At 39.1% G+C, this 9,778-nt stretch overlaps 1 protein-coding gene across 1 annotated transcript in view; it reads left to right on the top strand.

Annotated features, from left to right (window-relative positions):
• Window positions 1–215: 215 nt before the first annotated feature.
• The window catches only part of hs3st1l1 (heparan sulfate (glucosamine) 3-O-sulfotransferase 1-like1), a 42,138-nt gene continuing 32,575 nt past the window's right edge, over window positions 216–9,778 (top strand). The window contains exon 1 of the mRNA XM_087802306.1: window positions 216–486. The gene's annotated coding sequence lies outside the window, so the exon portion shown is untranslated. The remainder of the gene's footprint in view (window positions 487–9,778) is intronic.

Below are 9,778 nucleotides of genomic sequence, written 5' to 3'. Positions count from 1 at the left end.
ATCACTGAGGAGCAACATTGAGGAGCATCACTGAGGAGCATCACTGAGGAGCATCACTGAGGAGCATCATTGAGGAGCATCATTGAGGAGCATCACTGAGGAGAGCACCTTGTCCTGAGCGTCTGACAGCTGACTCCTCCCTCCCTGTCTCCCCTCCTCCCTCCCAGCCTCCTCCTCCTCCTCCCCCCTCCTCCCTCAGAGTCCACGCAGTCTCGGCGCACGGCGGTCGGTCGGTGCCAGCAGGAGTTTTGAATAAACCAGGACGCCGGTGTCTGCTTTCAGATGAATCAGTGATGAGGCTGGACGAGAGGGGAGACGGACGCTTTTCTTCCTCCTCTTCCTCTTCTTCTTCTTCTTCTGCGAGGAGCAGCGGTGCACACAAGTGCGCTCAGCATCACCATCATCACCATCATCATCATCAGCATCATCTCCAGCACCAGCTCCGGAGATAAACACGACTGCACGGACTCATCCAGAAAAAACGAGGTAATCGAATGATTCTTTTTTTTTTCTCTCTACTCTTGTCTCACCACGTCTCCAGTGTCACACATCCATCATTCATGACTTCACTCCAGGATGAAGCAGAACATCAAGTAAATAACTGCAAAAAAATAACTTCAACGTGACCAGTGGGTTTTATTTATTGTCATATTTCAGTTGTCAAATACAACTCTGAATATACAAAGTTTAACAAGACAACCACATCTTCTTTTCTGTCACCAGTGCTTTTTATTTTATTATTTTTTTAAATGGCAACAGTTCCGAATAAGCATCACACGATGCAAATTGCTATAGAGGGTGTGTGTGTGTGTGTCTGTGTGTGTGCTTCACCTTTAATTATAGCCACGCGTTTTTTGAGCTGCTGCTTCTTCCCATGAAAACACAACAAGCATCAACTAATAACAGTGTTTTTATTACAAATACTAGTCTGGAGTTGTTGTGTAACTACTGCTGCAAAATTTACTTTAACATGTTTCGATACATTTTTTGTTCTTACTTTTAATGCTATTTGTATTTTTAAGCATTTGTTTTTAATGCTGGGAGTGAAGTTGAGGATCAGAATGTGTGTTTGTTACACTCTGGTTTCCTCTCGTAAGTTGTCGAACTCGAAGGGTAGATCTTGATCTTACAGTACATCAACGTGAATTTCTCTAAGGAGATGAATAAAGTATCCATCCAGTATCTATCCATCACAAAGGTACGTTGGGTAGCTCATGAAGAACCCAAACAAACATACAGAAATGAGCAAGAACATTACTTTTACTACTCATATGTTTTGAAGGCTTAATCCACCTAGTCCTGGATTTTGACTTAATTTAAAAAAGTGGGTCAAGAACCAAAGCAGGGTTAGTTTGAAGCAGGGGTATCAAACTTACAGCCAGCGGACCAGATCAGGTCTTCGAACAGGTATAATCTGCCGTGAGTTGATTTCGTAAATGAGCTGCAATTTTCCAACAAGATTCCAACTGTAGATCGGGCAACTGTTTTTCTCAATGTTATTTACTACGAAGGAAAATTGTGACAGAAAGTGTTCCAAAAAAAAATCGTCATCCTCCTATTTATTAATGGATTTAAAAAGCTGTACGTTTGGTGTCACTGCAAACGAACAAAACACTTTCCAGGGTGTCCCTTTCAGGCATATTCATATGGAAAGAAAAATAATTAACTAGAAGTGCACAACAGGGTGTTGCACAATGAAAAATGTATTTAAATTATTATACAAAGAATGAAGTATCTGCAGAAATCAACAAGAACAAAATTCAAGTAAGGTTGTAAATCAGGATTCTGAGACTCTGTATATCATATCTCTGGGAAATAGAAATGATATCAAGAACAAAAAAAAGAATATTTATATATAATGATGAAAAAAAGGTTAATTTCGATGTGTAACATTATCAGAACTCCTGTGTTGTTCTCAGTGTTATATTGACCTTTGAAGTATATCTTTTTTGAGTTTTATTTTGATTGTTTAAGCGCTTTGTGACCCTGGTCTGGAAAAGCGCTCTACAAATATTAATTACTTACTTACTTACTGACTAAGCTAACCATGAATGGTGGTGTTTGCATTACCAGTGGGGTTTCTACTCTTACCTGTGGTCTCCATCTTTGGGTAATACCCAAAAAAGTACAAGATTCCAGAATTAGACCGAGTTTTTTAGGACGCTCACTTATGGGACGAGAGTGTGAGGTCAAAAAATTTGAAATTGAATTTGTGGCACTTAAGCTCAATGAGAACCCAAACTTCACAGTGAATTTTTTATTTTATTTTGGCGGTTGCCTGTACATACATGATTTATGACCCTAATTGGGACATTAAGAGGACAGAATATACCTGGTTTCAAGTTGACGTTCATTTAACATTTTCCTGTTAAATTAGCCGTTAAGTTTGCTACTTTGATAACTTATTCAACATGTCGTTATTTTGGTGAGTCAAAAATAGTTTTTACCTTTTTAAAAAAGCGTTTTGTTTTCAACCAAAAGGCTTGCGCAAGAACAAATGGAAGAGCCTTAGGGACACCGACTTGAAGGAGTCAAACAGAAAAACGCCCCTAAGTTGAGTTATGCCACACTACGCCTTTGTCTCCGGGAGAAAAGGAAATGATCAAAAAATAACGCACAAAAGAACACAAAAGGGGCGTTGAGGCATTTTGGTATGAACTCCCCAGATTAGAGATAGTTTAGTGAAAGTAAAACCTCTGCTAGTTCAGGAAAAGGCGCTGATTTTTAACATGATGTGTCTCAAGGAAGATGGGGAACTGGGAGGAGGCCTTGAATAAGACGCAGGAAACTTTAGTTTACTTGCTGCTCCCACAACTTCACTCGACATAAACGCTCACTGTTTACTGGTGTATTTTCCCGTCGTCGTGTTGATTTAATTGTTGCCTAGTGACAAACGACACGCTTTAATTAAGCGCAGAAAAAGGTTGAATCTTTCATGGCGACGTTACATTATCGGCCTCAAATTGATTCTTAATGAAAATCCCAGGGAGTTTTCAGCAATCAAAATGTATTTTAGCGAATCAGAGTCGTTAAGAGTGAACTTTTCGGCAAAGTGGGAGAAAAACAATCAGAAAAAAGGGCAAACAGTTCAGAGCGAGTGGCTCGTTATTTTCACACCCCAGTGATCCCGGTGAATGGCGTTTATCGGACAGTAAAGACTCCGTTTGTCCTGGACTGAGAAGTGTGGCCGGTGTTTCATCTGACGATGATGATGATGGTGGATGATGAAGGTGTATCATGGTTTTGGAAACCCAGAGAAAAGGGGTCAGGGGGCTGGTGTGGGGGTCGGAGGAAACGGTGCAAAGAGTTTTTGCTACGAGGAGCTGCTGAAAGAAGCATTTTTATTCTGCTATACAATTTCCTGATGTGGCTTCGCCGCTGGAGGAAATATTACATCTGCAACGATGTCACGGCAACATTTCGCAGCCAAGATACGTCCTGCTGATTTCTTTTGTTACATATTGAGATTTATTTTTAACAGAACCCACGGATGTGTTGAATTTAATTTCACGAGACAATCTGACAACCCCTCTACGTGTGATGACACTTGACGTCTATTATTCACATTTATATAACACTTCGAAATCAAATACGCTCTAAATATAACTGTTTATTTAATGTAGCCATAAGCTAGGCGAGGCGATGTATAAAGGGTGTGACGATACACTGGTTCCACCAGAACAAAAGCGTAAAACAAACAAGCATATACGTAAGGAGGTTCAAGATTGTCTTCTACCCTGACCTCTTCTGGCCTATCTGAGAGAAAAACCAAGGCTTTCCCAAGGCCAACTGGAATACATGGTCTCCTCACCCTGTTCTGGGTCTGCCCTGAGGGCTCCTCCCGGTAAGACATGACGTAGCATCTCCGGATGGGGGGCATCCAGGAGGCATTCTTCAAAGGTCAAGCTACATCAACGATGTGAGGCCGTTGTTCGTTAGAATTCATTATCTCCGAGAGAGAGAGAGAGGCTGAGCGTTTAAAAAAAGAATTCCAGGTCTGAGATGCTTTAAGAAAAGACGGCGTAAGAAAATAGGGATTGGCAAGAACTTCCTCTCCAATCTCAAAGCGAATGGGCACTTGTAACTCTAGGGGTCCCCAACCCTTTTGCACCATGGATAGGTTAAATATAGCCATTATTTTCATGGACCAACCAGATAAGTACAGAAAGAAATTCAAACAACAGGGAATGTTACGTCAAGCACTTGGCAAACAACTCGATTGATTCAATAACAGTGTTAGCACCGGGTTAGATCAGTGTTACTCTGGCTATAAACTGGTGACTTAGATAACGATATCTAGGTGATAAGAACGCATTGTTGTGGCTTGTTGGAGTTATTCATGTTTGAAAGATGAAGGGTAAGGGAAGCCTGGGAAAAGGGCGGATGAGTGATACTAGGAGGTATCTATCAAAATCGTGTGATACCGGTACTGATACCAATACCTTCACTTTTGATTCCGGTTCCTCAACTATAGTTTTTTTACGATACCAATTTTACAAGATCTTACAAAAGGAAAATTGCATTACACATGGTCCAAATATTCAGCTTAATTCTTCAGCTTTGGTAAAATTTGAATCCAATCTTAAATAAAAAATAGCCAAAAGATATTTACCAGTGTAAAAGAACACTTTTTAATTAATCTGATGTTCACTGCCTTTGTTCACTTTTTAAAGAATCCACAAATTATCAACTTTTGATCACACATGGTAATCGACACTCGGTACTAGCTAAGCATTTTGGTCGGTGCCGAAAAAGAACCCGAGTTCGATACAAAGGCGAGGTAGAACAGGGTCATTTAATAAAGCTGAGCCAAAAGCTCTCAATTTACCAGTCGATTGACGTTCCTTTTCTCTCCATCTATCTAACGAAAATGAAGATCAAAGATAAAATTGAGTTTCTCTCTGCAGGGTGTTAAAACTCCCACAGTAGAAGAACTGCAGGTCTTTCAATTTGTGAGAAACCAGTCGAGGTGACTAAGGCGCCTCCGTAATTAGACTTCTTGGCCATATTTTTGAAAAAAATAACACAAAATAAAGAGAGACCAACAACTGAATGCAGTGTTCACAAAGTTAAGATTATACTAAAAAATATATATAAATATAGCTTTGACCACAGTAGAAAAACATCACATGAATAAATAAATAAAATCGAATGATACAAACTGGATGCATTCATTAAAAACTCCTTCAAGCGATATAAACAGAAAGATTTGAAACGGAGAACAAAATAGCCTCCTCTTTTCTTCATTTTGTCCTAATACGCGTTTGTAAAAATAACAAAAGATCCGCGTTAATATTTGATGAAGGTTTATTTGTGGAATTAAAAAGTTGAGCGCGCGGGACTCCTCATTAAAGATGCAAACAGTTATTTACTTCCTCATTTTGATTCGGGGCTTTTGTCGGTATCTCCCCCGGAGGAGTGTTATCATGAAAGGACCAGAATTCTTCCACTTGATTGAAATCTCACGGTCATGATTTTTCTTTCTACAGATGAAGAATTTTCTTCTTTTTTCTTGATGAAATAGGAGTTTCCACGTTTACTGGAGGGAAAACGATTGGCTTTAAAGTACCTGTGAGTAGAATCTCGTCCAGGTCAGGTGTGGATGTAACGGTTGCACACCTGGAAATGTATTTGACTATAAAGATACTGGATCTCATTCATGAAGCAGAACGAATTTGTGTTAAGAATGCAAACGGCAGGATATTTTACAGGATTTTGGTATTCATCAATATTTTAGTAGCTGCGATCTCGTGTTAGAGACTCGCGAAATCTACGCCTGCTCCTTTAAACTGTGTAAATTCTAGAAATTACTAAAATAAAGTTGGAAATTAAATAATATTACCCTTTGTAATGTGAACAATAAATGAAAGAATTTAAAACAAACGCTGATTTGAACATAACAAAAGATAAAAATAAATCACATTTAGCTAAATTAGTCGACAATTAGCTGGTTAAACATCCTGATTATGTTGATAAATGTGAATTTTCGATGTGAATCTACTCAATAGATTACACCTGCTATCTATATTAGGAATGTTTATTTAAAAATAATATTAAGACATGAGAATATAGACTAATAATAGGCTTAAATATCAGTAATATGTAAACAATGGTCAGGTATATTTCATGAGATATGTTCTTCACGTTGTCCTTCGCTTATCGGGGTTTGGGTTGCGGGGTCAGCAGCTTAAGCAGGAAGTAACTACATCGTCCAGTTTACCGGGGGGGACCCCAAGGCGTTCCCAGACCAGCTGGGGAGACATAGTCTCTCAGTGCATCCTGGGTCTGCCCCATGGTCTCCTACAGGTGGGACATGCTGTGAGCACCTCTGGGGGGCATCCTAACCCAAGCAACCTCAACTGACTCAACTTTTGGTGAGGGTACTGACCCCAATTTCCAATTAAAAGAGTAACCTTTCACCTGGGATATGTTTTATGTTTTGCAGAGGCAAGATTAATAGGTACAGTAATTTGATATTGAATATTTGCTCCAGAGCCAGCCGAGTCTTTAGATCACTGATCACGACAGGTTGAACTTCCACAAGCCTCTTAAGCTTCAGCGGTTTGTCGGTTAGCTATCTCATATGATTGTTTATATATTTACAGTTTGATATGCAAGTTAAGTAAGGATGATTTAACGGCATCTGTCAAACCCCTCCACTTTAACTGTCCCGTCACAACTAACAAGATGAAAATGAAACATTCGCCTGGTTCATGAATCCAGAGTAGGTTTCCTGTAACAGAGACCATCATGTGAAAATCTGCCCGGGGATTTACTTGCACTTCATGAATGAGACCCACAATGTCTTAACTGCAGAAAACTGACCAGAAAATGTTTCCTTCAACTGAGAAAAATCTCTTAGACTATTGTAACAGCTGTGTCTAAACAAGAAGGAGCCGTCTTGCCTGCAGTTAATAGAAAACTCTGCAGTGAGAATTCTGACCTGCTCTAGTAGAAGAACTCACATTTCCCCGATCTTAAAACTCTTCACTGGCTGCCAGTTTCTTTCAGGATCCATTTTAAAATTCTGTTTCTTACTTTCAGATCTATTCATGGTCAGACTCCTCCTTTCATCAGTGATCTGATCCAGACTTACGCCCCAGCTCGGGCTCTAAGGTCTGTGGATCAGAATCTACTAATGGTTCCTGAACACGCTTCCTCTCCCTCTATGTTTGATGGATCTACTGACTCCTTCAAGAAACATCATAAGACATATTTATAGTTGTGCATTTCCCTGATTTTCTGGGACTCCTGTGTTTCTCTTATGTGTCCTTTGACCTGCTTAGTATATATTTAAGATGTGTATTGTTTGGGATTTTCAAATCACTTTGTGACCCTGGTCTAGAAAGGTGTTTACAACACCTATTACTTACTTAGAAATAAGTATACAATTAGGAACAGTAAAATAAGTGGTCAGCAAGCACAACAATAAGACTACAGTATTCATATTTAGAAGTCTGAAAAAATAATTTAAATTAGGGAGTCAGAAATAGACTTAGACATAAACAAGGAAGTAGTAAAAACGACTGGGTTAAGCCCCAAACAGACTTTGTAAACCAGGGAGTTGAACAGACTGTAAAGAAGAAAGTCCAAAAAAAGACTTCAATGAAAACGTCTAAATTATACTTTATAAACTAGGAAGTTCAAAAGAAGACTTGGTAAATGTGTAAGCTCCGAATAGACTTGTAAGTCCAAAATAGAGCTTGAAAAGTTCAACGATAATGACAAGCTTTATTTTGAATAACTTTGGATTTTACCATGAGGTTTTTATTTGGATTTCAATTAGTTTTATTTTGACACAGAAGAAACAAATTACTTAAGGGCAGATTTGTTCATTTAAAAAAAAATAATGTCTGTCTTCTATCACGCTGTGAATTTATTTTCAGACTCGTAAACCAATAATAACGTGGATCCAAACAAAAACGAGAAAATCCGAATCGTCTCCTCCTCGGTTCATCTATTCGTCATTCCTCTTTGATGAAGCCGAACATGCGAGCTCAGACAGCTCGGCAAAGTGGCTTTATTTTCAGACTGCAGTGTTTCAAGCTGGAGTCATGAATCTTAGATACTGCTCTCATGATATCGGCTCCTACGGAGTCTTCCATGTGTTTAAATAATAATCACTGCAGCTCAGCGTTTCTGCGAGGGAGAGAAAAAAACACACAAAAACAATCCAACCAGGCGAAAGTTCTTAATTAGACGACCAAGTTTTTGTCAAGAAGCGTGGTGTTCTTTATTTATACGAGGCGGAAATTGGATTTGGATACGGACTACTGCGGGGAGACGTCGGAATTTAGCGTTTCGGTGATAATGATGTGCAACGATAATGATGTTCAGGTTTCGTGAGGATGAACAAATGAGTCGGATTTTCTGCGTGATACCGACATGCAACTCGTATCTCGTTAAGGAGTCTTGGTTTCTGAGTGACTACTAGTTAGTAATAGTGATGATGAGTGTCATGTTCAGAGTCCACTAGATGGCGGTCTCTGCTCTATTTTCTTTGTTTTGAACAACCGTTCTAATGAAACATCACATCATTTTTAAACTGATGGCGCCACCTACTGACCTATAAACAACATGACACTGTTTCATGAAGCTTCATCAACTTATCACTAGTTAATAAGGCTCTATGGGTTGGGTTAGTAGGACTCCAGGACCCCAATCCGCCAAACGACTTGAGTCCTTTACTGAGGTAACTCGGGTTAGTCGGTGACTCAGATCTTTTAACTAGTGATGGTCTGATGAAGCTTCATGAAGCAGTATCATTATCTTCAGAGTCCACTAGATGGCGTCTCTGCACTATTTTCCTTTGTTTTGAACAACTGTTCTAATGAAACATCATTTTTTTTAACTGATGGCGCCACCTACTGACCTCTAAACAACATGACACTGTTTCATGAAGCTTCATGAACCCATCACTACTTTTAACCAGTATAACACCTTATATTTGTGACAATAAGGCAAATTTGGTCTGTGAAAATAATGCCCACATTAAACCGGTCCGCGGTACAAAACAAGGTGGGGGACCCCCGATATATTTAACTCATAATACAGTTTTAAAGAACTGAACAAATCCAATATTTTTGATTTTAAGTTATTTCCAGTATCTTCGCTGGTTTAAGACGCCAACTTTTAAATATTTTGTTGAGTAAGTTAAACCTAGTCAACAATGTAAGCAACTCATTAGATGAGTCGAATCAATTGAATCGTAGGGAATCATTCAATTGCGTGCGACTTAAATGTTGTAAGTTGCGTCGTCTGAGTATGAAGAGCCAATAATAATAAGTCTTGTTTAGTAAGAGTCTTAGGATGATTTTTTTTGCTGCAGCTTGAAGCTTGAAGCCCCCTGTTGGGCCAAAATATTACTACATAGAGAAGAAAACATGAGTTGTTGCTTAAAATTCAGTAGAGTGGGTTTGATTCATTAGTAAATGTAATCTATTTACATTAAAATGGGTTTTGATTTTGATAGTGACGAAGATTCATGAAGCAGTGTTGTGTCAGTCAGAGGTCAGTAGGTGGTGCCATTGGGTCAAAAATGATGCGATGTTTCATTGGAACATTAGTTCAAAATAGAGTAAAATAGTGCAGAGACTGCCATCTAGTGGACTCTGAAAATAATGACATTGCTTCATGAAGCTCCATCAGACCATCATTAGATGTCATGGTCAACGTTTGAGCTCATTCGTGAGCCCTTCAATCCCAGTTGCACTTTGAAAACATTTTTATTTTGATTAAGCCGGAGCAGGCCTTTTGTGATAAAGTACGACTCTCGTCC

Source organism: Callionymus lyra, chromosome 11 (assembly GCF_982586985.1).
Source record: "Callionymus lyra chromosome 11, fCalLyr1.hap1.1, whole genome shotgun sequence".
Taxonomy (NCBI): Eukaryota; Metazoa; Chordata; class Actinopteri; order Syngnathiformes; family Callionymidae; genus Callionymus; species Callionymus lyra.
The sequence above is the reverse complement of the archived record's forward strand: the minus strand, read 5'-3'. Positions and strand labels throughout refer to the sequence as shown.